Genomic DNA, 27,616 nt, shown 5'->3' with positions numbered 1-27,616 from the left:
TCAAGATTAAGTTTGTGTAAGTAAAAGAGAGAAAAACTAATGTGATTTTAAATGTGCAATTGCTTGTATTTCAAAGTTCGACTTAGCTTCCTTTTGATTTCATATTATATGTTAGAAGGATAAAACTGATGTTAAAATGTAATTTAGACTATAGACTAACAGTGCATATCGAAAAGATATTGAATATCTTGTGATTAATGGAAGATTAATTAGTTTAAAAATATGTGCAAGTGAGAGAAATGCCCTTCTCTGTTATACTTAATGAGATGCAGTAATAGGTTTTTCCATTTATATAAAATGTATTACTTATAATTAAGAAATTATTTTAATGGTGAATGTATAAGTTTGGGTATCATATGAGTTTTACTAAACCGTAGTCATTAAATGCATTTGACATTTTTCCTTGTGCTAGCATAAGTTAGGCCTGCAGAGCTTGCATTTTGTAGTTATGTAAAATGATAAATTACTATTTTTTATAAAGGGAAGTCTTCTTTCAGATTTCATTCCTATGAGAAGAAAAGACCTTTGTAATTGATCCCATTGTTTAAACATGGACAGATGCATTATTCTGCCCTTGAGAAAAACACATTACAGGAACATGGACTGCTTTCGTATACATTTGTTTCAAACCTACTTGTAGTCACATGGAAAAGAGATGTTCTCATGATAGACCAGGGAAGAACTGAACTGCTTCAAATTAGAGTTAATCAATTAGTCCTCATTGGAGGATGCCTATTCAACGTGACATGAACTGATATTATTGGCAATACAAATTGTTTTGTGGAGTTTGAAATATTGATGGATCTTGAACTTTCGACAGTAGCAGTTCTGGGCTTTCTTGAGAATTTTTCCTAAGCAGGCCTATGCAGACACTTGCAAATGCCTTGCTGGATTTGATGTCTTGCTGATCAAGAATACCTGAATGCTGTACCCTTGGAGAAGAATCTTTCTCTCTGCCATTTTCCCTTACCTTTGAAAAGGTCCTTTTTAGATTGAGCATAGCAGCGCGTATGCGCTGCTTTTCCGACGTGTTGGTATGTATCTGGACTTTTAATCACGCCCACCTCACTCCCATCACTTTCACTCGTTCGTGGGCTTGCCCCTCAAAAATCCTTTGATGACATTGGTAAATGCTTTATGTTTGTCCCTCCTTTGGGAGGTTTTGTTACGCCTTGGCTATCGCCCCTGTTACATGGCTAATTGCACTTTTGTCGATAAGCATGTGTCACCAAGGGTTATTCAAGGTGTCGAAATAGATTCAGCCAAACTAACATCAATAAAACCAAATATTCAAGAAGAATAAGACATAAAATCACTAAGAATATCTGAGACACCGTTATGACCAGTTGCTCAGAATTTACAATCATTAGTTAATTCAAATTTAGCAGAGTAAATAATCTATGGCTGGGCACATGTCAACCTTACAGCTAAACAAATCAGGAAATACATGTGTGGTGAGGAACACATGTGGGAAAATTTAAAAAGTACATAAAGGAAAAAACAATTTGGAAAAAGATAATCTCAGACTGCAGGTCACAGATTAAGGGGTTTATTTAAGAAAAAAAAATTATTGCGCCCGTTAGTGCCCCCCTAATGCTAGCATGTGTGCGCCGTATTTAAAATACAGTGCAGCATAGCAGTAATTTGGGGACTGGCGTCAGAATTTGGTACGCTAGTCCAGCGCTTTGCAGGATTAGCGTCAAAAATCCTGACGCTAATCCTGCGAAGCACCTAGAGGCCCATTGTAAGCAATGGAAGCTTCCTTTTAAAGCTTGCTCTGTGTAGGCGTTAAAAGTGCCATAAAAGCTGACACAAGGAAATCTCTTGGATTTCCTTGCGCCATTTTTTCAGCCCCCCTCACGGGGGAATGCTCCTGGTGCAGGCATAATGAAGCACAAAGGGTTACAAAGTGGCTCTGTAAATATGGCGTGAGGATTTTGGCCACGTTGGGCCACATTATAAGAAAAAAATGACGCTAATGTGGCGCACAGTGGCGCTAGGGACTTATAAATCTGCCCTAATTTCTATATGTTGACAATAATGACAGTCTGCAATATCTAGATTAAAAATGCCCATTTTCTTGTATTGAATTTTATTCAGGAAAGTATACATTGTACTGTGGTGTCTTTTAGAGAGCTAAGGGGCAGATTTTAGAGCCCCTAGCGCCGCCTTGCGCCACATTAGTTTCATTTTTTTCACACTAATGTGGCCCAACGAGGCCAAAATCGCCAGGCCGAATTTACAAAGTGGCACAGTGCATGCATTGTGCCCCTTTGTAACCCTTTGCCCTACATTATGCCTGCGCCAGGCATAATGTATGCAAAGGGGGCATTCCCCCATTAGGTGGGGCTAAAAAAAATGGCGCAAGGAAATCTAAAAGATTTCTTTGCATAATTTTTTTGGGCACTTTTAATGCTCAAAGCAGGCATTATAAGGAGGCACACCATTATTTACAATTGGCCTCAATGGGCTTTGCAGGATTAGTGTCAACAGGACTTTTCTTATCACATAAACCCTGCCTCATAATTTTTTCGTTTCCTGCCATATAATTTTTGGGGCCATGCTTATAACTAAGCACTTCTGTTTACCTTCTTCCTCTATCTGCAGCACAAAATTAAAATGTTGCTATTTAGCATCCTAATTTAAATCTGCCATGCTAATTCCAATAGAATACCACTTTCACCACCCACCATCAGAGTTGCTGGCTGGCTAACAGAATTCTCCCGAAAAAACACAAGGCAGCCGCCACAGAGGAGAAATAAACTAGAAGGGTCACCCAAACATAAGAAGAGTTTTCAAACAGTCATAGTGTAATAAGGATGTTAAGTTGACCTGAATCATGGTCATAACTGTAATAAGGAGAGATTATTAAAACATATACAATTATCATATAAACTTCTATCAGAAATAAACCGTTGGCAGAAGAATGTAGTGCTCAAAACACCGTAACAAAAATATAAGTGGCAAGAAACACAGTCACAGAACCATATTGTTAGCCCCCAAAGGGCATAATCTTATGAAAAAAACAGGTGAAAGTAATGCATTGTAACCATATATTTAGCCCCTAGAGAACAATGTGTTACACATTTTTAAAACTAGCAGGTCTATTGCAATAGCATTACAAACAAGGCCTCTAAAACAGAACTTCTCTCAGCGTTATATACTTTAAAATAAAAAAAAATAAAAAAAATCAACCATGAGAGAACTTAAAAATATAATGAATGGTGGTAAGGATGACTATTTTGGAGTACCTACTAAACTAGTGTGGGGACCCAGAACTTATGTAAACAGAAAGAGCACGTCTTGCTGAATGTTTTGGTGGTGGTCCTATTGTCCTAGGGCCACCACATGCTGAGTTATGAGCAAAACTGTTTTGTTAAAGTAATGCCCTGCAAAGCATTATGGGGCAAGTTTTGGTGTTCCACAATTATTTTAGTATGTTGATATGACTGTAATGCTTAGAACGGCCCTTAGAGAACACCACAATTAAAATAGCATTTGTAAGAAACATGGCCACGTAAGTATATAGGTAACTTCTATAAGGCATAATCATTCAAAATAAAAATGACATTAGTGAATGTGGTGAAGCCATATATTTAGCCCTTAGACAAAACAGTGCATTAAACATTTTTAGGAGTAGCAAGCCTATAGCAATGATATTACAAACAAGGACCTTAAAATGCAAATTACTCTCAGCTGTGAAAAAAAAGTTCCAGCCATGAGAGCATTTAAAATGACACTGAATGGTGTGGGGGTTATTATTTTGGGGACCCCACTAACCTAATTTGGGGACTCAGTGATAATGTAGACAGAAAGAGCATGTCTTGCTGAACGTTTTCGTGGTGGCCCCATTGCCCTAGGACCACCACGGACTGAGGGGGTCATTCCAAGCTTGGCAGGCGGCGGTCGCCGCCCGCCAAGCGGGAACCGCCAGAAGACCGTACCGCGGTCAAAAGACCGCCGCGGTCATTCTGAGTTTCCCACTGGGCTGGCGGGCGACCGCCAAAAGGCCGCCCGCCAGCCCAGTGGGAAACACCCCTCCACGAGGAAGCCGGCTCTGAATGGAGCCGGCGGAGTGGAAGGTGTGCGACGGGTGCAGTAGCACCCGTCGCGAATTTCAGTGTCTGCTAAGCAGACACTGAAATTCAAAGTGGGGCCCTCTTACGGGGGCCCCTGCAGTGCCCATGCCATTGGCATGGGCACTGCAGGGGCCCCCAGGGGCCCCACGACACCCCTCACCGCCATCCTGTTCCTGGCGGTCGATACCGCCAGGAGCAGGATGGCGGTGAGGGGGTCAGAATCCCCATGGCGGCGCAGCTTGGGATTCCCCTGGGCAGCGGAAAGTCGGCGGTACACCGCCGACTTTCCGTTTCTGGCCGCGGCTGTACCGCCGCGGTCAGAATGCCCAAATGAGCACCGCCAGCCTGTTGGCGGTGCTCCCGCGGACCCCGGCCCTGGTGGTATTTACCGCCAGGGTCGGAATCACCACCTGAGTTATCAGCAAAAATGTTTTATCAAAGTAATACCCTGCAAAGCATTATGAGGTGTTTCCGTGCACCACAAATATTTTAGTATGTTGAAATTACTGTAATGTTTAGAACAGCCCCTAGAGGACACCACAACGAAAACAGCATTTGTAAGAAACATGATCATGTAACTATATAGTTAACCCCTACAGGGAATGACCGCACAATAAAAAGTGACATTACATGATATGGTGTATCCATACATTTAGGCCCATATTTATACTATTTTAGCGCCGCATTTGTGCAGCTTTTTGACGCAAAAGCAGAGCAAACTTCCAAAATTCAATTGTATTATGTAGGTTTGCGGCAATTTTGCATCAAAACATTACGCAAATGCAGCGCTAAGAAAGTATAAATATGGGCCCTAGTCTCTAGAGAGTGTAGTACATTACACATTTTCAGGGATAACAGGTCTACAGCAATGATATTAAAAACAAGGCCCTCAAAACACAAACTACTCTAATCTGTAAATCAAAAGCTCCAGCCATGAGAAAAATCAAAAAAAGTTACTGAATAGTGTGGGGGTTATTATTTTGGGGTTCCCACTAACCTAGTGTGAGGACTCAGAGATGATGTAGACAGAAAGATCACATCCTGCTGAACGTTTTTGTGGTGGTCCTATTGTCCTAGCACCACCACAGGCTGAGTTATGAGCAAAATATTTTGTCAAAATAATGCCATGAAAAGGCTGGCGGAAAGGGGAGTCGCGGGGGCTGGCATGGGCAGTGCAGGGGCCCTCTACCACAGCCCGTGCAGCTTTTCACTGTCTGCTGTGCAGACAGTGAAAAGCGCGACAGGTGCAACTGCACCCATCGCACAGCCGCAACACCGCCGGCTCCATTTGGAGTCGGCTCCTGTGTTGCAGCCGTGATCCCTGCTGGGCCGGTTCCGCCCGTCGGCCCAGCAGGGATCTCCTAATGGCCGCGGCAGGAGTGTGGCTGCATTGGCGGCCGCCCGGCGGTCCAACCTTGGCGGGCGGCTTCAGCCACCCGCCAAGGTTGTAATGACCTCCATAGTCATATAACGATATATTTAACCTCTGGAAAACATAACCACACAAAAATGAAACAACATTAAATAGTGTAGAGTAGTCATATATTTAGTTTCTAGAGAGTGGAGAGCGTGTGCATTGTACACAATTTCTGTGGTTTCAGACCTATAGCACTAATATTACAAATAAAGCCTGTAAAACAAACTACTCTCAGCTGTTAAACAAAAGTTCCAACCATAAAAGCACTTTAAAAGATACTGAGCGGTGGGAGGGGTTATTATTTTGGGGTCCGACTAACCTAGTGTGGGGACCCAGACAGAAAGATATAGACAGAAAGAGCAGGTCATGCTGAACATTTTGGTTGGTCCCAGTGTCCTAGGACCTCCATGGGCTGAATCATGGGCAAAAATGTTTTGTCAAATAATGCCCTGCAACATTATGGAGCAAGTTTCCCGCGAGTGCAGTGAATATTGTAGTATTGGCTCACCCACTGTGCCGGGTGAGCTGCTTTTGCTTTGAGGATTTCTGTTTTGTGTAAAGCATTTACCAATTTCAAGTGTTTTAAGGGGAGAGCCACAAGAAATGACTCTGATTAGGTAACTATGAAGATTGCACCAGTGCTTTAATCCTGCCAATCGAGTTCATGTTGTTCTGCCTGTTCATGATGTGAACGCCATGGCTGCCATGCAGCAGGAAGGGGCAAGACAAAAGGAAAAGCAGTTTGCCCAAGCAACAGTATATCTGCGATCGTGCAATAATTCAGGTACTAGGGGCAGTCTGCAAGGTGGTAACATAACCGCCCCAAGGCAGGACAAACGTAAAGCATTTACCAATGACATCAAGTGATTTTTCAAAGGGAAGCTCACAAACAGGTGAATGTGATAGGCATGAGGTGGGCGTGGTTAAAAGCTCGCCACACTTACAACAGGTCAAAGCACTTGCCCGCTCAACCTAAAAAGTACCTGAATCCAAGTGTGAGCAGCGGAAGAACATTAATAAATACATTAATCAGTGCATAGTTACAGTTTATTCTGTGTTGAAGAGACAAACACATGGAGAAGTTGAAACCAGCCGTGCTGAAGAATGAGAAGCAAGGAAATGAAAGTGACAATGAAGCCAACCAATGGTAAGCAATGGGCAGGCTCCAAACCTCCAAGCCCTTTTAAGGTTTTTTTTAAGGAACAAAGGATCTCGCCAGTGCGCTGTGTCAGTTTAGATCTAAAAAGGGGAGGGGAAATCTGAAGAGCTGAGATTATAAAATGGTTTGTGTACCAAATTATTTACTGCATTAATGCAAGGAAGGTAAAATAGAAATATGTAGGTGCTGTTTTACAGCATTAGAAACAGCCTCATCTCTCATTTCCTGATCTGTTTCTCAAGTGAAAAGTGAAAAGCTTCCAAACAGCAACCTAGGACAGCGTTGACAGACAAACTGATATGTTGGATTCTCAGGAAAGCAGTATACAGTTGTTATAATGGAGAAATAATAAGGTCAGGGACTAAAACCACACAAAATGACACAGCTGGGATAGTGGAGTTAATAAAAGTAGGTTCCTAGGAAATCTAACATTATAACACAAAAAGCGATACAATGCTTCATGGAAGTAATGGTTTTCTGTGACAGTTCAGCCTAGGGAGCAGATGCGAAGTGTAAAAGAATTCATTCAAAGAGCACAGATGGTGTCAATCGGATTAGGTGCTGCAGTCCTCATAAGGAACTGGCGTCCTCATTTTATGAACTAAAAAATGGAGGCTTAGCCTGGTGCGATACAGTTATTCAGAATATCACTGACCATCAATTTGTCATGATCAGTTTTGACTGAGGCTTTATAAATGCCATGGTACCTATGCAAAAACACATCTTGATTGGATACACTAATCCTAAATTCAAGCTATGTATTGTTTTTTTTTCCCATGCTTCTTTCCTGTCCTCTTTCTTCTACCGCACTCTCATCATGCACTAAGATAATTCTGGGACTGCTACTGTAAAAAATGTTATCCTGCTTTACAAACTCATCATACACAGGAGAGGTGCTCATCCAAGTAAAACTTATTGATGACTGTTTCTGTCTACTGTGATTCACTGTGAGATATAATTTACTCATACTGTGGAAACTGCTTCCTGCACAAAAATCCTATGTTGTTTAACCAGCTGTGGATGCTGCAAATGTCAAGGAGGGTGAGGGGGACAAAAGGGATGGGGAGCGGCGACGGGGATGGGGGAAAAAATTAAAGAAAACACTCATCTTTCCTGCCGCTACCGCCAACTCCTGCCGCCTTGCTTGTTGCTCCTCTTCTTGTGGTGTCCCAGAATTGCTTACCTTAGCATGAAAGCAGCACCAGGACTGATATGAGTGGCTTGGCCTGCCACTCAGACTCAGCCCTGGGATCTGTGAAGTTTCTCCAGCCCGGTTGCTTAACACAGCTGGGCTGGAGAAACCTAAGTGCGCATGTGTGTTTGGCCGGCCTGAGACGGCAGGCCAAACACACATGCGCACCTAGGTGCACTCTCTCCTCTTTCCCCCTCTCACCTCCCTTGACCTAACCCGCCCTTCCTGCACTGCATGGCAGTAAATCTGTTCTGCGTAATTTGTTGCAAAGTGTGCATTTTAAGATGTCTTATGGGGTTAAGACACCGGCTGCAGAGATCTTTGTGTGCCCAGTAAATCATCTGTGATGTAAAGTGCTCTGACTCCCTGCATATTAATGAATATCACTATAGTGCTGTAAAAAAATAAAAATAATAGTGGCATTTAAATTGTTATTTGTATAAATACTGGAGCAGACCAACACATCGGACATTTTTTGCACTGCATCCATATGTCATATACAGGGAGTAAAGAAAGTCAAAATCGCCATTTTAGCATCGATGACTTTTAGCGGTCACCAGGGGTCGCAGCTATGACCCCATGGACGTCATTTTAAGCTCAGCAGAGGTCACAGTTGTGACCCTTGGTTTGCTCTTCCGGACCTCTGGCACTCCTTTTGCAACCCCTAGCCTCCGAGATCGCAAAGAGAGTGGCACGCACAGAAGGAAAACGGGATTCGCATCTGCCCTGTTTACTATCTGCAGAAAATGAACGTTTTAATTCATTTGAGTTTCTTTGCCACTTCAGAATATTTTTATTTTACAAATAGAAAACATTCTGAAGCGCGTGAAAAGCATAGCATATAAATAAAAATGTTGCACGCTTAATACAAAAGCCCCATTTAATTTCAGAGATGCCAACCGCAACAGAGTTCCTTTCACTTTCTCTGCCTTTGCTGTGCTTTACATGTGCCTTTTCAGGACCACGCCCTCCAGGAGAAAAGAGAAGAAAAACACATCCTAGGGATCACCAGGCATGATGTAGCTACATCAGATTGATTTATGATTAACCATTTGGCTGACTGACTCTGTACTGATGCTGCCCATGCGATTGACAACTGGTGTGTAATGGATGCTTGAAATAATGGTTGAGGCTATATGAAAGAACTGAAGGCGGTGTCTGGGACCTGGGTGATGTGTTTGGCCCGTGGCTGGGCGTGGGCATTTTCAGCTGTGTCGTGGCATTTGGGCCTGTGCATAGGCATGTAGGGATGTGTCCATGCTCGCTGCATCTGGGAAGGTGACTGAGCAAACCTAACATATCAAGGCAGCTCTCCTAGCATACAGTGGCTGTACTCATAGCATAACGTGGCATAACACAAATTATTATTATATATGTGTGATAGAAAAATACATTTGTAACTGATCTATAAACATGTGCGTTATTTTATTAATCTTGCATTTAACGTTTACTCTTTCGTTTGTTGATCATATTTTGAATTCAGTGGTGTCACTACCTCAATCCCGGTATGTAGAAGGTAATGTAACAACATTTTCTCTAATATCAACATCAAACGGTCATGTGATGTCACACCAGAGGAAATGCGGAGAATGGGGGAACCCATCCCAGGTAAGTACTGATAAGTACCGGTAAGTATTGCATTTTATTTGTTAAAGTGCCATAGGGGACCCTGCAATGGGCCCCCATACATGACACAGGGTGCAATGGCCATGCCCAGGGGACCCTTGTCCCCTGTGCTGGCCATTGGTGTGGTGGGCATAACTCCTGCCTTTTCTAAGGCAGGAGTCATATGGCATGGTAGGTTTAGCATCATAAAATGACGCTAATCTGGTTAGAGTCATTTTTTTAACTCTAGAATACCCTTTGCACCATTCCATAAATATGATGCCCGGCTGGTGCACAGAAATGGTGCAAGCCGGTGCTAAACTTTTTGGTGCAAAACTGCTTTCGTGCAGTTTTGTACCAAAAAGTATAAGTAAGGGCCTACGTTTTTACTGGTTTCTAATGACTTCAGGCCAGATGTACTTTGTTCTGATTGCAAAAATGGGTCTCAAATTATGCACCTACTCTTTGCGACCTGTAATTTATTTTGCAGCCTGACCTATGTACTAATAGGTGGGCTAAAACAAGTGAATTGGAGGGATTTATAGAACAACCAGCCTAATTATCAATCATAAAGCAGGTCGAAGATTGTCTACCTTGCCAGGGAGGGAGGCCTGCAAGGGACTGCAGACCACTGGCCATGTGACATTATTTCAAAGTAGATTTTTTTAAAGCCGCCTGAGTTTCTTTTTTGTTTAATCATTTTGAGTTTTGTTTATATTACACCGGTGAGCAGTGTGGTCAGTTAAAAATACAGGTAATAAGGGTACACTTGCTGCATTCCAGCAAAAGTGGTTTGCAAAATTATAGCAACAAATTAAGTAGTACAGTACATGCATTGTCCTGTAGGTACCACTATACACGCAGTCATCTGCAAATCCAACTTTTGACAATCGCACAGGAGATTAATTTCAATTCAAACATGGTAGGCAATTTAGAGTATGACAACAAATGCGTCGAATAATAAAAAGATGAGTCTGATTTTGAGAAAGAACAATAACAACAAACAACTCAAATCCCACCCCCTCTCCACACAGTAATAAGCGACACCACTTGTTAGGAAGACATATTGCCAATCAAGGCAAAGGGGGTGGGTCGGGGCTCAAGTGCCACACAGAGTCTCCGTTGTCTCCGAGTCACCCTCCTGGGTACCAATGGGGGTAGTGTCATTGTCCTGCATGGAAGTCTGAAGATCAGTCAGGATAAAGTCTTAGTTGGCTGATATGGGATATATACGGAGCCCTATATTGTCTTCCCTGTGCAGTGCTATACTCTCAGCCCAGGGCCACGCGGTAATAGAGTGTGACCAGGTAACAAGGGTCAGAGGTTCATGTGACTGCCATCTTCAGGTGATGAGATGTTTGGCTAATAGGAATCCCAGGTCTAGGAAGCGGGAGATATCCCTGTTTTTTTACCTTTGTGGTAAAGAGGCATGTTTCCCATCTGTGCAGGATGGGTTACCCAGCGCAGGTGGATAAGTGGAATGTAGTCCCTTGCTAATAATGATACGAGGACAGGCAGGCCCATAACATGTGGGGTAAATCAGCTTCCACCAGATGACACCAGGGGCATGCAGCATATATTCTGTTGAAGTATTGATTAGTTTTACCAGGGGTCAAATAGGCCCTATGTATAATGGAAAATAATATGAGATGGAACCAAGTATTGTGAGGGATGTGGACTGGGTTTTCCAGCAAAGTGGAACATTCCCTATCAATGCAGGGACAGGACAGGTCCGTCTCCCAGTGTTGCCATGGAGATGACAGCTGCATTGCAGAGTGAGTTTGCTACGAGTCACAGAGCCAGCATGTCAGATGTCAGACTTCATCTATCACATGAAGATACTGCATGATAAGGTGTGTCTGATGTTCTTGTGACATGTTGCCCCATCCATGCCCCAACATCCCAATCAAAGTGCTGTGTAAGATGAAGTGCCAGGGGGCAACCCCTCTTCTTCCATCAAGGACTCATAGGGGATAAGGGCCCAGTCTCAATAGAGATCACCAATAATGTGGAGGCCCACTTTGTGCCACGTGGCTAGTTCTGCCGTGGATATCCCTTATTGTCCCCTGGGTGTACCAAGCAAGGTCATCATCGGGGCATAAGGTGTCGTTGATCTGGTAATGTATAGTCAGCAGCAGAAGCATTGGTATGCTACTTGCAGGAGTATGGGATTTATCTTGGCATCTTGGAGCAAGGATGGAACGGTGGAAGGATGCCAGGTAAATTCCAGGTGGGAAACATCGTGCCAGTGGCAGGGAGGTGCAAGCCGACTAGCTATTTAGCCACCCACTGAAGCTGATACTCAAGGTAGTAATGCTCGAGGTTCGGTACCACCAGCTCACCCCAATGAATGGGTAGATAAAGCTTCTAAAGCACCACCCAACATCAGGATTTGTTCCAGATAGACTCATATATTGATCTCTTGTATTATTGAAAGAAGGGACGAGGGACGTATAATGAGAGGTTGGAAAAATAATAAAGCAGGCAGGGGAGTACCACCATTTTAAGGAGAGCCACACGCCCTGCCAAGGATAGTGATAGTGTGCACCAAAAGGCCTTCTGAGACTTCAGAGACATGATGGATTGTGTGAGATTGCCATCAAACAGGTCTGTGCCGTAAGGATACATCCAAATACTCAAATATCTGAACACAACTGGTTGCCAAGTCACTTGAAGACCTTTGATATTGAAGACTGGGTCCATTTGAGTGGGTGTAAATGGAAATAGGCAGGACTTTGCCCAGTTGTCTTGCCCCTTTAGTCTGGAGAGGTGGGTAAAACAGTTGAGCGTTAGAGTGATCACTGGAGGGATTGAGAAGACATCCCTAAAATAGAGGATCCGATCATCTGTCTAAAGGGAAATTGAATGGATGCCGCACCCAAGGGTAAACCCCATACTCCAGCTTGATTGCAGAAGATACACAGGGGTTCTATAGCTAGACAAAAAAGTAGAGGGGAAAGTGGACAACCTTGCCGAGTACCTCTGTGCATCTGAATTGGCTCTGAGATGAGAGAGCCCATCTTAACCCTGGGCAGTGGTAGAGTGTATACCAGTCACACCAGCCAAATGAAGCGAGCCCCTATACTATAGCGTGGCAGCATTGCAAATAGAAAGGCCCATTCCCAAAATTTGAAGGCCTTTTCCAGTTCCAGCACCAGGCAACCAGCATGGGGTCACTGATCCGTATCATATGTCAGGAGGCGACAGAAACTCCTCAGATTAAGAGAGGTATTGCGGACTGGGACAAACTCATTCTGCTCCAGATGGACCAGGGAGGGAACCAGGGGTGCTAATCGGTTTGTGAGAATTTTAGCCAATATTATGTAATCCATGTTCAATAGTGCCAGGGGTCTGCAGGAGTCCAGTGCAATATGGTCCCTGTCTGGCTTAGGATGGGCAATAAGAAGCACCTCGCTAAGGGAGGCTGGGAGGACTATAAAGCTTCTTCATACAGTTTTTGCAGATGACGGGCCAGGAGCAAGGCATCGGTTTTGTAATATTCAGCAGGCAGGCCACTTGGGCCTTGCCTGTGGCAAGAGCTCGTATGGCTTCCTGTATTTCAGAAAGAGTTCTAATTCCACCTGTAATGCGGGGCAGGGACAACGCAGAGAGGAAGGAATCAATGTCCTCCAGGACAGAGCTAGATACCAATTGATATAGTGAGCTTTAATGGCAAGTCAACTCTTCATGTATAAAGTGCTGAGTGAAAAGCAAAGTGCCTTCAGCTGGGCACAGTAATAAGATGGGATTCCATGGTTTGTCCTGTCTAGTTAGCCATGCCGAGAGGATGCCAGATTTGTTTTGTCCGCTGCATGCCTCTGAGCGGAGTGAGCCGCATAGTTGAGGCAGCGTAGAATCTCCAAAAGAGAAGTGTGGTTGCGCTGCGCCTCTGCCAGGCTGTGATTACCCATTGGGTCACGTGCAGAGAGGGTCTCAAGGTCTAAGAGCGTGTGCTCAATGTGAGATAAATCTGTCTCGATCTGGTGGAGCATGCTACCATTCACCCTACGCATTATCCTTTTATTGGCATTTTAAGCACGTCCCATTTAAGCAACACGGTGGTGGCGGTTCCCGTCTTAAACCCAAAATAACCCTTATTGACAGAGACAAGGGATGAGTTGAACGGGGAGTCTTTCAGCACTGCAGATTGTAAACACTAGGTGGGAATCGGATTAGGACCCCTTTCAAATGTAAGCTGCAAGTATTGGGGATTGTGATCAGAATGGATTTGGTCCAGGTAATCGATATGGGTGATAGAGGGAATCAGGTTAGGTGTGCTAACCAGGCGGTCAATACTAACATGTAGATTGTGTGGTGAGGAGAAAAAGGAATGTACCCTTGTGTTGGCGTTGAATAGATGCAAGATGTCAACAAGGTGCCAGTGCTGAAGCCAGTCCTGTAATGCTAGTGTGATAGGATGCAGCTGTGGAATGAGCAATCTAAGGCAGTGTTTAACACACTATTATAATTGCCCCTAAGAAGCCATGGGAGCCCTCTGTAGTGGGAGGCAATTTGTGCAAGAATAAAACCTGGGCTGTATTTGGGGCATACATATTCCCCAGAAGGATACGACGTCCATCTAAGCAGCCCTTAATGAATAGGTAGCGACCCCTTGGGTCTATGACAACCTCTTCCACTATGATAAGGATCCAAAGTCAAACCCAGATCAGTACTCTCCGCTCATAACAAAAGAAATTGGTGGCAAATACTTGACCTCCCCCCTGTTGATGCTGTTTAGTTGCTTCAGGGAGTGTTAAGTGTGATTCCTGCAGCAATGCTATGTGCGTGGAGTGCCCCCTAAGATAAGAGTAAACAACATAGTGGCGTGACTGGGTGTGCATACCCCACACATCCACACACTCCAAGTGATGACATTAGCGTGGGCCATAATGTCTACAGAAGGGAGTATGATGATTGGTCACCTCGATTGAGGCAGCAGATCAGTGTGTGTGAGATGTTAGCTTCATGCAGGAGTGTGTGGCAGGGGTGGGACCATTAAAACAAAATGTGTAACAGGAAATAAAACTAACAGAGAACAGTGAAGACCATCAGAGCAGAGTGACAACATGTATCAGCCCAAACTGTTGACCAACATGTGTAAAAAATGAAGACTTGAGTAAGGGGGAGGGGGACACATGGGTGCAGCAGTCAAAGAAAAGGTCACTCTGGTGAGTAGGCATGTGTGCCAGCCGGCAGTGGGTAACCAAGAAACCATCAATTGCAGAATTGTTAAGTCCAGGTCCAACCCACAGCACCAGTGAGGCAGTACAGTGAAAATTAAGATGATGAAAGCCTTGGGAGGACTGGGAAAGGAGAAAACAAAATAAATAAGTACATTAGGGAGAAGAAGCAGCAAACAGGAAAGCTTTTTTAAGTAAGCAGTGATGTACATTAGGTAGTGCAGGCTCAACAAACGGTTCAATGAGGAGTTTCGCAATAAAGTTCAAATTATGTTGTCTGATGTCTGCGGTGTCACCTAAGGGTGGCCTCCGGGTCAAACCTGGAAGGCCACGTAGTGGAGGAACCTTCATCGCTTAAGGAACTGGCGGACTTATCATCAAGGCCCAAGGCCAGGACAGGCTAAGGAATCGGAGTGGCTACCTGCAGTGTATGGCGTCTCTCTAGTATGATCTGTTCCAAGGCGGGAGCAGTCACAGGCTGAGGGTAGCATCAGGATCAGCTTCACCACCCATTGTGGTGGCCTTCCGCAAGGGCACAAGGCACTGGGTCTCCTGTTTGAGATGGGCATGCAGGTGCAAGTCCAGACGATTCCAGCCAGTCCCAAGCATCTTGTGGGGGGAGTCAAAAAAGTGTTTTGTCCCCTCAGCAACCACCGGAAGGCGTGCAGGAAATAACACTGAGAACCACAGCTCCAGGTCACAGAGGCATCAATTGATGGATAAAAGGAGTCCATCTGGAGCTGTACCATCACAGTGTAATCTGGAAAGAAAATAACACAAGCGTTATCCACAACAACGTCAGTTAGTTTCTGTGCTTCCCGTAGGATAGAGTCTCGATTGGGGTAATGAGGTAGGCGGAATACGAGTGGTCTAGAGTTGGAACCAGGTATGGGTTTTCATACCGGGACACAGTGTGGCCTTTCAATTGAAAAGAACTGTGGAAGAATGGTCGGAGGGAACTGTTCCCACATCCAATGTTTAATATAAGCAACTGCATCTTTCCCTTCCGCCCCTTCAGGGAGATCTACAAGTTGGAAATTTTTCCTCCTGGAATGGCCCTCTGCGTCCTCAGCTCTAGTTTCCAATGAATAGACCCGATCCGGAAGGTTCGTCAAGGTGGTTTCCATTGCTGGGATTTTGGCTGAAGATCAGCGAGGGATTGCTTGATAGGGTGAACTCTGTCAGCCAGTTTACGGTGGTTTGCGTAGAGTATCATAAGATCAGTGGCCACGCTATCTACTTTAGACTCCAATGAGGTGCAGGTTTTCTCTATCGTTGCCAGTGACAGTTGACGGCGTGAGGGTGTACCCTGTCTGCCCGAGTGTAGGTGCCGCATTGTTGTGCAGTGGGAGTGGAAGGCTCAGACAAAACAGTTCAGGGAAATGTGATAGAGGGCCTGCTAGCTGATGCCTATGGTCTCCTCCCAGGCACCGCAGCATGGGCATCTCAAAATGCTCAGTCCCACCTGGTCAGCTGTACAACCCCAAGATTCAGCAGGTCAGTCATGGATGAGGGGTGCAGGCATATGTCACAACATTTTGGACAGGGGCCAGTGTCAGTGAATGTGACGGATGAAGGAGCGACAGCCCAGATGACAGATATCCAATGTGTGCTTGATAGCACACAGGCAAGGCCTCAGTAGATTACAGTGCCTCCAAAGTAATTGCCACCTGGAGGGCCCTCCCAAGGTTGGAGTTCCCACCCACAGGTCCTGCAGGCCAAATTGTGGGGTTGTAGAGGAATCACCCAGAGACTTGAGCGAATGCGCAGCATGTGCTTTAACTTGAGGTCTTGTGTATGAAGCAGCGATGGCACCGAACCACAGCATTCTGCACAGTAGATTTAGGGCCTCTGTGTCAAGTGCTGCCAGGGTGCCAGTGCATCAACAATAAGTCATTACAGCCTTCCAGGGCAGGGCAGGAAATTGGAGACCAGGATTCGGGAGGCCTTTCAGGCGGATAGCCTCAAGCAGCACCCTCCAGATGCCACAATGGTATGGGTAGTCCCACAGTGGTGTGGGTTCCTACTGTAGAGCGGGAGCCAACAGGATGCGGGCAAGTCAATAGTATTCCATGTGAGGGCCACCTCTCAAGTCCAGCCGCAGGGTGCCCAGGTGTAGGCAAATTTGGTTTGTAGTAGTTGGGACCGGCCACAGCGCAGCCCTTGGCTCCAGGCCTCAGCAGTAGGAAGGTAGTGGTGCCCCAGTGCTCTGACGATACCTCTGGCAAAGCAGGTTCTGACTGAGCAACTTATCCAGGTGTGCAGTGAAGCTGGGAATGCAGCTGGGATGGTTATGACCGAGGATGTCCTGCTAACAGCAGGATTTATTAGGTATATCTGGGATACCATAGCAGAGTCTCGCTGGAGTGGGTCTGCCATTTTGGCAGAGTAAGCCACACCCCTCACAGCCTGAGTTTCTGAAAGGAAACAGGCTGCTTGAAAAAAGGTTTTCCATTTTGAAAATCCTCAGTGACAGTAGGCAGTAGTCCATTGGACCACTGCCTATTACCCCTGAATCTCTCTCATTGATTCTCAGTGGGGAACGAGTGCTTAGTGGTTGCCCTTACCCTTTGAGAATCAGTTACCACCTCAACTTTTGAGTCAGTAGCTGATCAATGGTTTGCAACTAGAATTCTGTCACAAACCATTGATACATAGCTTACACATTCGCAGTTTTTGGAGGAATGCCCCAAAAATGTCCCTTCTGAATGGTGAATCATTAATCAATTCCAAACCCATTTAGTAATTCAAAATTGTTTCCCAATTGCTGAGTGAGTTTAGTATAATGGAAAAAGCGTTTTACTGTTCCCAAACCCTCTAATTAAGTGAATAGGAGAATGGGAGGGTTTCTGACCAGTAGTCGCTTTGTACGTGTGACCCTTATTTCCCCTCTACCAGTCATTTCTGCCAATTGGAAACCCTATGATTTATTAAATTGGAGGTTTTGTGACCAGTAAAAATCTTTATTACCTCCCTGGGAGTCACTGCTTGGAAACAACTCATTATCAGTGATTTTAACTTTCATTTAGAGATGGGTCTGACAAACATTCTATTGATTTGCAGACTGGCTTACTCCTCTTGAAGTGCAACGATTGTTCACTGGGCTGATCCATCCTTTGGGTCATACCCTTGACATTCTGTTGGCAAGTAAATTGATAATTTACAATATTAGTTAATCCCCCAGGCTTTGGCCAAATGAAGGACCCATTCTCATAAATGCTCTCAAGTCCTTGCAATAAACTGACCATATAATATCAATCATGAGTGTGACTCTCAACAGCACCCTTCAGTCTAGTATTGTCCCACCTTATTAATTAAGCAATAATTAAGCTTATTCTTTAAAAAAACGACTAAGATTCCTGCTGTCAGAAGCTAAAATCCTTTAAGGTCATATTGCCAAGCAAAAAAAGCCTTTACATGAAAGCATTCTCCTTTCCTCAAGACTCGATTTCACCTAAGAAGAAACACCAAATTACAGCTTCTAGCTCGTTTAGAAGAACTTCCAGTGGATTGAGATGTTTGCGGTGTCAGCGCCCTGATTGTCATTGATCTGTCAGAGGCATTTTACATTTTCGACTAATGTATTTTCTTTCTAGGCTCCACAAAATCTATATTAAAGGCAGAGCTCTCACTTAGTTTACCTCTTTTCTAGCTCGTTGCAGCCATTAAGGCCCATATTTATGGAAAGTGAGCATTGCCTTACCGCCATTTATTTTGACGCTAAAGCGGAGCTAACTTAACTCCATATTTATATTTTGACATCTAGTGTCAAAATATGGGAGTTAGCACCATTTCTAGGAAGCACCAACCCACCTTGCGTCAATGAGATGCAAGATAGGAGTTCCCTTCCTAAAAATGACGCTAGCCCCCCAGTGCCATATTTAACTCCCAACACTGAAACGATGCGCAACTAGGAGGTCGACCTAAATAATGGCGCTAAGCCGGATTAGCATCATTATTTAATGCCTGGTCAGACCAGGCGTTAATTTGCTGTTGGGCCCATTTCCATGGGGAAACACCATGGAATTGGCACAAAGATGCACACCCAAACCCCCAGCATAACCACCACCCACACCACAGGGACACTACTGGAGGAGGGAGCCCATCCCTGGTAAGTTGCAGGTAAGTGTACGTGCGTAAGTGTAGTGTGCCAGTGGGGGCCCCTTACATAGGGCCCCCAGACTGGCACTGGGTATGCTGGCTCTCACTGGGGACACTGGTCCCCATATGGAAGGCATTGGGGTACTTAGGCAGGAGTCATTATTTGGCTGCTTGTGTGTCAAAAAATGACACTAGGCTGCCTAGAGGGAGATATTTTGCCGCTAGTCAGCCTACCATCATTTTTCACCCACTAGCGCCATTTCCCCTAACGCCATCCATCACTGGCTAGTGTCTTATTTTGAGGTGCTAGCCGTTCTTTAGCGCCATTGTGCATCATTTCTTAAATATGGTGCATGGGTGGTGTAAGGGATTGGCATTAGCTTGCGTTAAGAAAAATGACGCATGACTGTGCTAGCACAGTTGTGAGTCATTTTTTTTAAATATGGACCTGTCACTCTTCTCCATTTTTGCTCAACAGCGGTTTCACTTGTTTGTTAAGGGTTAGACCTTTCTCCTTAGCCTTTTAACATAGACTTCAAACCTCTCGCCAAACTCATTCTCTCCCATGGCTTCTATTTGAACGCTGACAACAACCAGCTTTGCCTCCATCTTTGGGGGTGGGTGGTGCATGGCAGTCTAGAATTTCCAACTTTGTCCAGCTCAGGTCGTGGAGAAGATTCATGGCCACTGGCTCAAGTGAAACATTTGGTAAGATGGAGGACTTTGTTTGCAAGGGATACTCCATCTAAGAGATTTGTTTGATTCTGTCCCTCTACTATGACTCTGCATTCTAAGCCCTTGTGGTAGGATAAGAGTCTAACTGTGAAATCTGACAGTGAGTTGATGTTTATGGTCCTAAATGACTGAGTTGTTGTCCGGCTGTTTACATTTTCATCTGCTCAGCAAAATCCCCCTCCTCCTTATGGATGAGTGATAATTCTTGGTCATTATGGTCATTACTGTGCTTGGACTAGAGTAACTTCATCTGTTTGTGAATGCCTAAATATCTGCTGCAGTGGGTGCAGGTGGTGAAGATTCCTGCAGTCTGACTTATGGATGGTGCTTCAAAATTAATTCACGCAAAGCCTCTATAATACCAGCTTCACTGGACACCTCTCCATTAAAGAATCACTTTGAACTTGGTGTTGGGGAGATTCATTATTTGTGGTTTGTTTTGTCAAAATACAATAAAAGATTTTTAAAAAAGAATCACTTTTAGGATTAGATTGATGGGTCACAGGTTGTTGTATAGCTTGGCTCTTACTTTCTTTAAAAGGAGACTGGTCTCTTGCTAGTTCAGCGCCATAATTCCAGCTTTCACCTGCTTGAAACCTTCTGGTTAAGATGTCAATGTCAGGAAGAGAAATGCATTCCAGTCTTGGGTGTAATTATTCTCCATGGCAGGTTTTCCTTCATTTAGAAGAAGTGGGCTTCGAAAGTCATAAGACTGATTTCCAGTTTAACTACGGGGAAGCTGCAGGAGTCCTTTTTCCTGAAGTTCTCAGCTGACCAGTGGCAAATGGACCTGGACTTGACCCTGCAGTTGGCCACTGCATGACACTCTGTGAGTCTCTAAGTGCCTCCACTGGAGTCCTGCAGGGCTTTAGAAGTGTACTCTTGTGGTGGGATGGAACTTAAAGTAATAAGTCAGAAGGAAAAATCTTTGACCAGGATAAACCTGGTTGGTGCATCCAACCCATTCTCCATTGCAGGTCAGCCACAAACTGCTCCTAGATCCCTGTGTTCAATGACCATTTACCGTCATTGGTTCTTTGTGCTTTTTGGAGCTATTTTGACTTAAAGTTTAAAAATTAATATCTCTGGTTCTCCTTACTAGGTTTTTGTCATTTTGTTTATTACATTTTACACTATATTTCTAATTCAGTTTGAGATTTGTATTGTTTGTATTTTCCCTTTATTATTATTTTGGTACTGCATACATACTTTATGCATTACTCTAAATTAAGCCTGACAAGTCTGTGCCATAGCTACCAGTGGGTTTAACTCATTTTAATTTAGTAACTTTGACGATTCACCCAGATAAGGGTTGTGATATTTGATTGAGAAGGGTAGTTACCCACCCCACAAAATACTCAGATTTTTTACAGTGTCCAAATCAGCATCATGTTCACCAGTCCTTCTCACATCTCTTGGTTAAGTCCCTTGATTACTAATGTGGGAGGCTGCACACCTTGCAAATATCAACAACATCCCACACTTTTTCCTCTCACCAAATGTATAATACTGAAAATATAATCTTATCAAGACATTCAAATGCGCTATTATTAATTTAGAGTTTTTATAGAAAGCTACATATGTTTGTTTGCTAAAGAGAGAATGTGAGAGTTAGTACAGTTGGTGAATGGAGCGTCCCAGTCCAGTCGGTGAATAGAGGGTCTCAGTCCAATGGTTTCAGTCACTAATTATGAGTAGTTTAATTGAAAGCAAGCTAGAACTATTCAGCTGTCAGGGCTTTCATAGCCATGAGGCTTGAATTTAGTGAGTTCAGTATTGCTCTCAGGAGCGGTGAAGAGTTCAGAGTTGAAAATGACTCCAGGTTCATATAGCAGTAGATGGTGCTGGTCTTAATCTGGTAGGCCAATTAAATGGTGGAGAGGTGGATTTTCATCCTACAGTCAACAGTCTCTGTCTTAGATATGTGCAGGCAAAGAAAACTCTCTTTCCTACAGAACAAACACGTGGCCTACACAGATGGGCATGTTGGACTGATTCACAAGCCTGTTTTCTGAATGACAGTTGATTTGAGATTTGTTATTGTTTTTTTTTTTACTGTGTGCTTAGGAGTTTAGTTGATATTGCTTTATGAGCTGCACCCAGGGAGGAATGTTCATGTTAAAGGCAAGCGTGAATGAGATGACTCCTGGCATACTTAACATGACACCTTCCAAGATGACAATTCCATTGATCAAATTTAGACTTGTTGGCTGCTTGGTGAGGGAAGCTGGGGCAATTTCTCTGTGAACCAATGACTTCAGCTCTGTCTTTTGGTTTGCTCAGAAGTATTCAATTGCCCACCATATTGTGAGATCCAAAGACGTCTAGGAGTGTGAGAAATGTGACCTTCAATCAATCAATAAAAGGTTATTTTGGAAATACAAAAGTTCCTGCAGTAAAACATACAGAATATTTAATTTGAACTGCAAGTTAAAGACTGTTTAGGAAAAAAGAAAAAAACAAAGAGGACTTCATTTTTGCTTCCTGCTGAGAACACCACCATCTTTTTCCTGATATTAGTGAGAGCAGTTTTTGTGTCCCCCATATTGGTCTACGTCCAGCACTTGGAAGGAGAAGATGGTTTAATATACTTTTGCAATTACCTTGTAACCCCCTTTCCATGATCTTTCTGTGGCAGGCAAAGTTGGAGATTGGCCAATGGCTGATCAATATTGGAGCATTGCCAGTTGTAGGATGGCCAGTAGTAATCCATGCAATACATACAAATGCATGCAGGAGGAAATCTTCCGAAACAGTCGTGGAGTTCTTGTGGACATGTCATAGCAGATCAACTGAATTTAAGTGCTAGAGACTGGTATTCTGGGTAAATATTGGACATGACTGGCCTTGTAGCCCAGATGACTAAAAAGACAAGAGCAATTCATTTGACAGTGAATCGTCTTCTGAGCAGGAGAGGGTGAGATTATGCATGGTGGTGTGAGTGTATGTTAACGCTGAAATTTTACTAGTGAATATTCATATATTCTGAATGTTGAATCTGCATAGAAAATTAATACACCAGTTGACAATGTGCCTACTTGAGTGACCATCAATAATCACGAAGTGTACTTATTAACAGCTTATTATTGTAAAATCTTGAGCTTATACTGTATTTGGATTGATGTAGTAGCATGTCATATTAATGGTTATGTATTATGTAGTTGCTTTAGTAATCATAGGCCTTAGTTTAGCAAGGTCTTGGGCCTAGTTACACTGCCCCATGTCAAGTTGCATTGCTTAGACGAATCATAAAATTACCGCTTAGAGAATTAAATTGTGATTTTCCATTGCATTGACCAAATGCTAGTAGCTGAAATTCCTCCCCATTAGAACTGCGTGCTAGAAAATGTTGTACTAGCTATAGATACCTTGTATAACTTAGTGTGTGTAAAAAGGAGGTTCCCAGGAATGGGCATTGGAAACACTGACTGGAGTATAAGCTAATAAAATTTTGTTACCTGACGAGCATAACGACGGGAACAGGAGAAGAAGAGCCAATCATCAAAATGTGAACAATGGTTTAGTAAATTCTTAAATTTGAGGTTCTACTTTCATTGGAATAAACGTAAACGTACGATTCTTTGGCCAATAGCAATGTGGGAAGTACTTTTAGGGAATCTAACTTAGCCAGACTGCTCCGAGAGGAGATATGCCATTCCACATTATCCTTCTTGACCGTCCCGAGAGGAGACATGCTTAACTTTATTTAACTTTGTTGCCTAGAAGCGACATTCTATTATGTTTATTCTTGAGACAGCTCCATCTTCAACTTCATTGCTGAGTTCCAATGCTTTGCTGACCGAACAAGATGTCCAATTGATGGATACTGTTACCGCTTGCTGAACCATACTGAGGCAAGGTATAAGACGATGTTACTGATTATTATGTCTATTTGCTTTTGTCCTTAGTTACCAACCGCTAACTTTGATAGAGCCATAGTTAGATGTTTTCCAAATTTGTGTTGGTTAAATTGTTTAGCATGAAGCCCAAACATGCTATTCTAATCTGAAGGTTAGTTGGGAAACTCACTGATGATGCCTGCTAAATATTAACAATAGTTGATGTCTTTTCTTTGCTGAATCTAAATGTATGCCATTTCGTTTGCACAGTTATTCATACTGTTGATTTGTACTGTCACTTTGGCATGTATAGTGGTCCAAGCTTTGATTAAATTGCAGTTCTTTAGGACATTTGGTCAACCAGTATTGTTTCTTTATGTTTATCATTTGATTTTGAGACTAAGTTACGTGATATTAGCATTGTTATTATAGGGAAATAAACATTCTAACTTTTACATAAAGGTGTGGTTATTCATGACCAAGGAGCCATGGTGTGTGGAAATTATTGACTCCCAAGATTATTGATGTTATTGATTGGTATTGCTATAGACTTGTTTTGGAACTGGGTCTTATGGTAGGAACTACTCTAAGCACAGTCAAAAGGTCTATCAAACTGCTAATGCGTTCCCTTATAATCCTAACGATAAAAAACCAAATAAGGTCAGACGCGCTAACATGTACCACCAATGGATGGCAGTGTTTATGTCTTTAGAGCACTTGCAAACTTTAAAGTACTCTCAGCACTGATGGAATGAGTACAGCTATGTGTAAAGTGGTGTACATAGATGTGGTACATGTACTTGTACAGTGGCTTCTTTCTGAACAGCATGTGAGAACCACAACAGACGAGATCTGTTGGTTTGGCTAATACTTAACTGTCTTAACAGAAGTCAGAGCTCAGAGTACAAGAGATGCATAATCTGTGGATGCGTCTGGTATACGAAAAGCAATAAAGACACATTTCACTGGGATATTAGGGCCTTGTTTTTCAGCTGACTGTTCATCATCATAGTGAGTAAATACACATTGCTAACTGGTCGACCTAATTCTGCTTATAATTAAATTGATAATCATTGAGAAACTGTTATGGAAGTTAAAGACAAGGGGAGTTAAAGAAAGTAGAGATTAATCCCCACATTCTTCCCTCCGATCACCTTGAATTAGGAGAAAAACATGCTTCCTCTTATAATAATAATAATAGCAAAGTTTTATCCTTGCAGTCAAACGTTACTGGCCAAAACAAGGTCCTACCTTTGAATTTAATGCTGCTGTTGGATAGGGTTTTTCAGTTCTTGTGTTTTGTTTATGGCCCTCGTGTATACCCGCATAGGCACAGACTCCAAGGTGAGGACATAATTTCTTAGTCTTGCGATTGCATGTGGATTGTTGTGTTGATACTTCGTTGACTGGTACAAAAGCTAAAAATATCACTCATAAGGATGAACAGTGGGGGTAGTTATTTTTTTGGGGTGGGTAGGGGGGTCGGGATAGTTATGTTTTTAGGACGGGTGGGGAGGTGGGGTACTTATGCTTTCTAGTTGGTGGGGGGTCAGGGTAGTTATGTTTTTAGGGCAGGCGGGGAGCGGTCAGTGTAGTAGTGTTCTTAGGGTGGGTGGTGGGGGGTCGGGGTAGTTATGTTTTTAGGGGGGGTGTAGGGTGGTTGGGATAGTTATGTTTTTTAGGGCAGGTGGGGGGGTTGGGTAGTTATGTTTTTAGGGTGGGTGCGGGCCGGGGTAGTTATGTTTTTAGGATGGGTCAGGGTAGTTATGTTTTTAACGTGGGTGGGGAGGGTTTGGGGTAATAGTGTTTTAGGGCAGGTGGTGGGGTGTCGGGGTACTTGTGTTTTTAGGGTGGGTGAGGGCAGAGTAGTTATGTTTTTAGGACGGGTTGGGGTGGGGAGTAGTGTTTTTAGGGGGTTGGGGTACTTGTGTTTTTAGGGTGGGTGGGGAGGCAGAGTAGTTATGTTTTTGGGGAAGATGGGGGTCAGGTAGTTATGCCTTTAGGTCGGGTGGTGGGGGGTTGGGTAGTTATGTTTTAGGGTGGGTGGTGGCGGTCGGGGTAGATATGTTTTTAGGGCAGGTGGGTGAGTGGGGTAGACATGTTTTAGAGTGGGTGGGGTGTCGGGGTAGATATGTTTTTAGGGCAGTTGTGGGGGTGGCATGCTAGAACCACGCATGCCGTTCCCACACATGCCTTTACTAGGCATGCTTTCACAACGAAAAATCGTTGTAAAGGCATGCGTGGTAAATACATGTGTGGAAACAACGCAGTTGTTGTTCTGACCACGTTGTTCAGGCATGCGTTGTTCCATCATACAACCCCCATTTATTCACTATATATCATTTTGCCACAGTGGTGGCCACTCCCAACAGCTCTTGGTTGGCCTTCGCGCCCCCACCCCCTCAAAGATGTCCAGGAGAAATTATTTTGGCGACAGCTCTCTGCCCATCTCAGCACCTCCTTCAGTTCTACAGCAAAGGCCATTCAGTACTTCAGAATAACTGGACATGTCCTGACCGTATGATAGAAATCTGCGGGGTACGCAGACATCTGAAACTGGCTGGAGTGGGAAGTAGGTGTGCTTTGTGTAAACGGTTGGGGGCTTAATAAACACTGTGTAAATAGCATATCTGTACTAGCTGCAGTCTGGAAGAAATCGCAATAGTGAGAGGGGCCATCTAAGCACCTCCCCAAACCTGATCGTCCAGCTGTCCCAGCCACTCCTCTCACCAGTCCTGCAGGTGTGTCAATCAGTCAATCAATCAATCAGTACTAGAATAGAGTGGCTTATTACACGGGAGGGTATCCAGGCGCTGGCTTGCTGGGCTCAGTCGAAGAGCCAGGCCTCAAGTCTGTTCCTGAATTCTTTCAGGAATACATAAGTGTATGAGTGTACAGTATTAGTGTATCATGGGTATTATTTACCAGTGTCCGGTAGGTTTGAGAGATGCCACCCTTCCACAGTGCACCCAATAGGAACTTATCCTCCAGGGGCCTGAATTTCAGAAATACTGTGTCTAGTGGAATGAGAGTTTTCAGTGCATGTCTCATCTGGACGTATTTGGGAAATTGGGTAAGTGACAGAGCATATGTAGCCTGAAGTACCTGAAAGAAAAATATCTAGAAGCCAAACCTGACATCTCCCAATAGAGAGAAATGTATTCTGTCACATTGCTGAAACCCCTCCAAGTGAGCTGTCTCGCTTAACCACATCCTTCTCCATAATGGCGTTTGCTGGGGGGTGAGCATAGAGTCCCAGCTGGTATGTGTAAGTGTGGCATGCCAGCTCAGAAAGAGTACTCAAGTCACTTCTGAGAGGGCTTGCAGAAGTCAGGCACCATACAGCATCCCCAGCCTCCCCTCAGATCCCAGGGAGGACAACTCTATATGCTGGGTCCGGACAGCTACCAGTGAACCAGTCATTTATTACCAGGGATAGGGAAGCCAGGTAATAGAGATACAAATTGGTCATGCCCAGCCCACCCTCATATAATGTACATTGGCATTAAGTAAGAGCCATTTCAATCTAGTGTAATGCCAGATAAAGGACACTGCCACGGAGTCCATCTTCTTAAACCACTGGTGAGGCATATATTGGGGACGTTCTGAAAGATATAGAGGAATTTTGGCAGAATCACTGTCTTATAGAGAACAATGCGCCCCATTATGTTAAACTAAAAGGGTTGCCATCTTTTCAAGTCTGTCTTCACCATGCAAATGAGGGGAGTTAAATTAAGACTCCAGATAGCAGAAACTCAGCCGTAGTATTGGTATAGTATCCTGCCAGGCAGAGCAATTACAAGTAGGATGAAGAGAAACCAGCACCAACTTTGTCTGATTCGTTTGTAGACCCAATGCCTCTGCAAATAACTGGAGGAGACGAAGGCACCATGGGCCGGTATCCTCATGTCTGAAAAGGAACAAAAGAACATCATCCGCATACAGCACGATGCGATCATCATGTCCTGTACCCCACTCCCAACCCCACACCTGCACATCACTGCGTATGAAGGGCTTGGTAACAAGTGCAAAAAGAAGGGGAGAAAGAGGGCATTCTTGTCGAGTACCTCAGCAGATAGGGAATGGATCTGAAACTGCACTGTTAATCCACACCTGCACAGTCGGATTGGAGAGGAAAACTTGATGCATTTTCAAAAACGGGGTCCCAACCTTGCCATTTGGAGGACCTGAGCTAGGTATGTCCAGTCTACTGTACCAAAGGTCTTCTCAACGTCTATCAACAATAGGGCCAGGGAGGGGGACAGGAGATGCTGGCATGCTAGTGCAAGATGAAGGCGTCTTAAATAGT

This window comes from Pleurodeles waltl, chromosome 1_2 (assembly GCF_031143425.1).
Source record: "Pleurodeles waltl isolate 20211129_DDA chromosome 1_2, aPleWal1.hap1.20221129, whole genome shotgun sequence".
Lineage (NCBI taxonomy): Eukaryota > Metazoa > Chordata > Amphibia > Caudata > Salamandridae > Pleurodeles > Pleurodeles waltl.
This window is presented reverse-complemented; position numbering follows the sequence as displayed.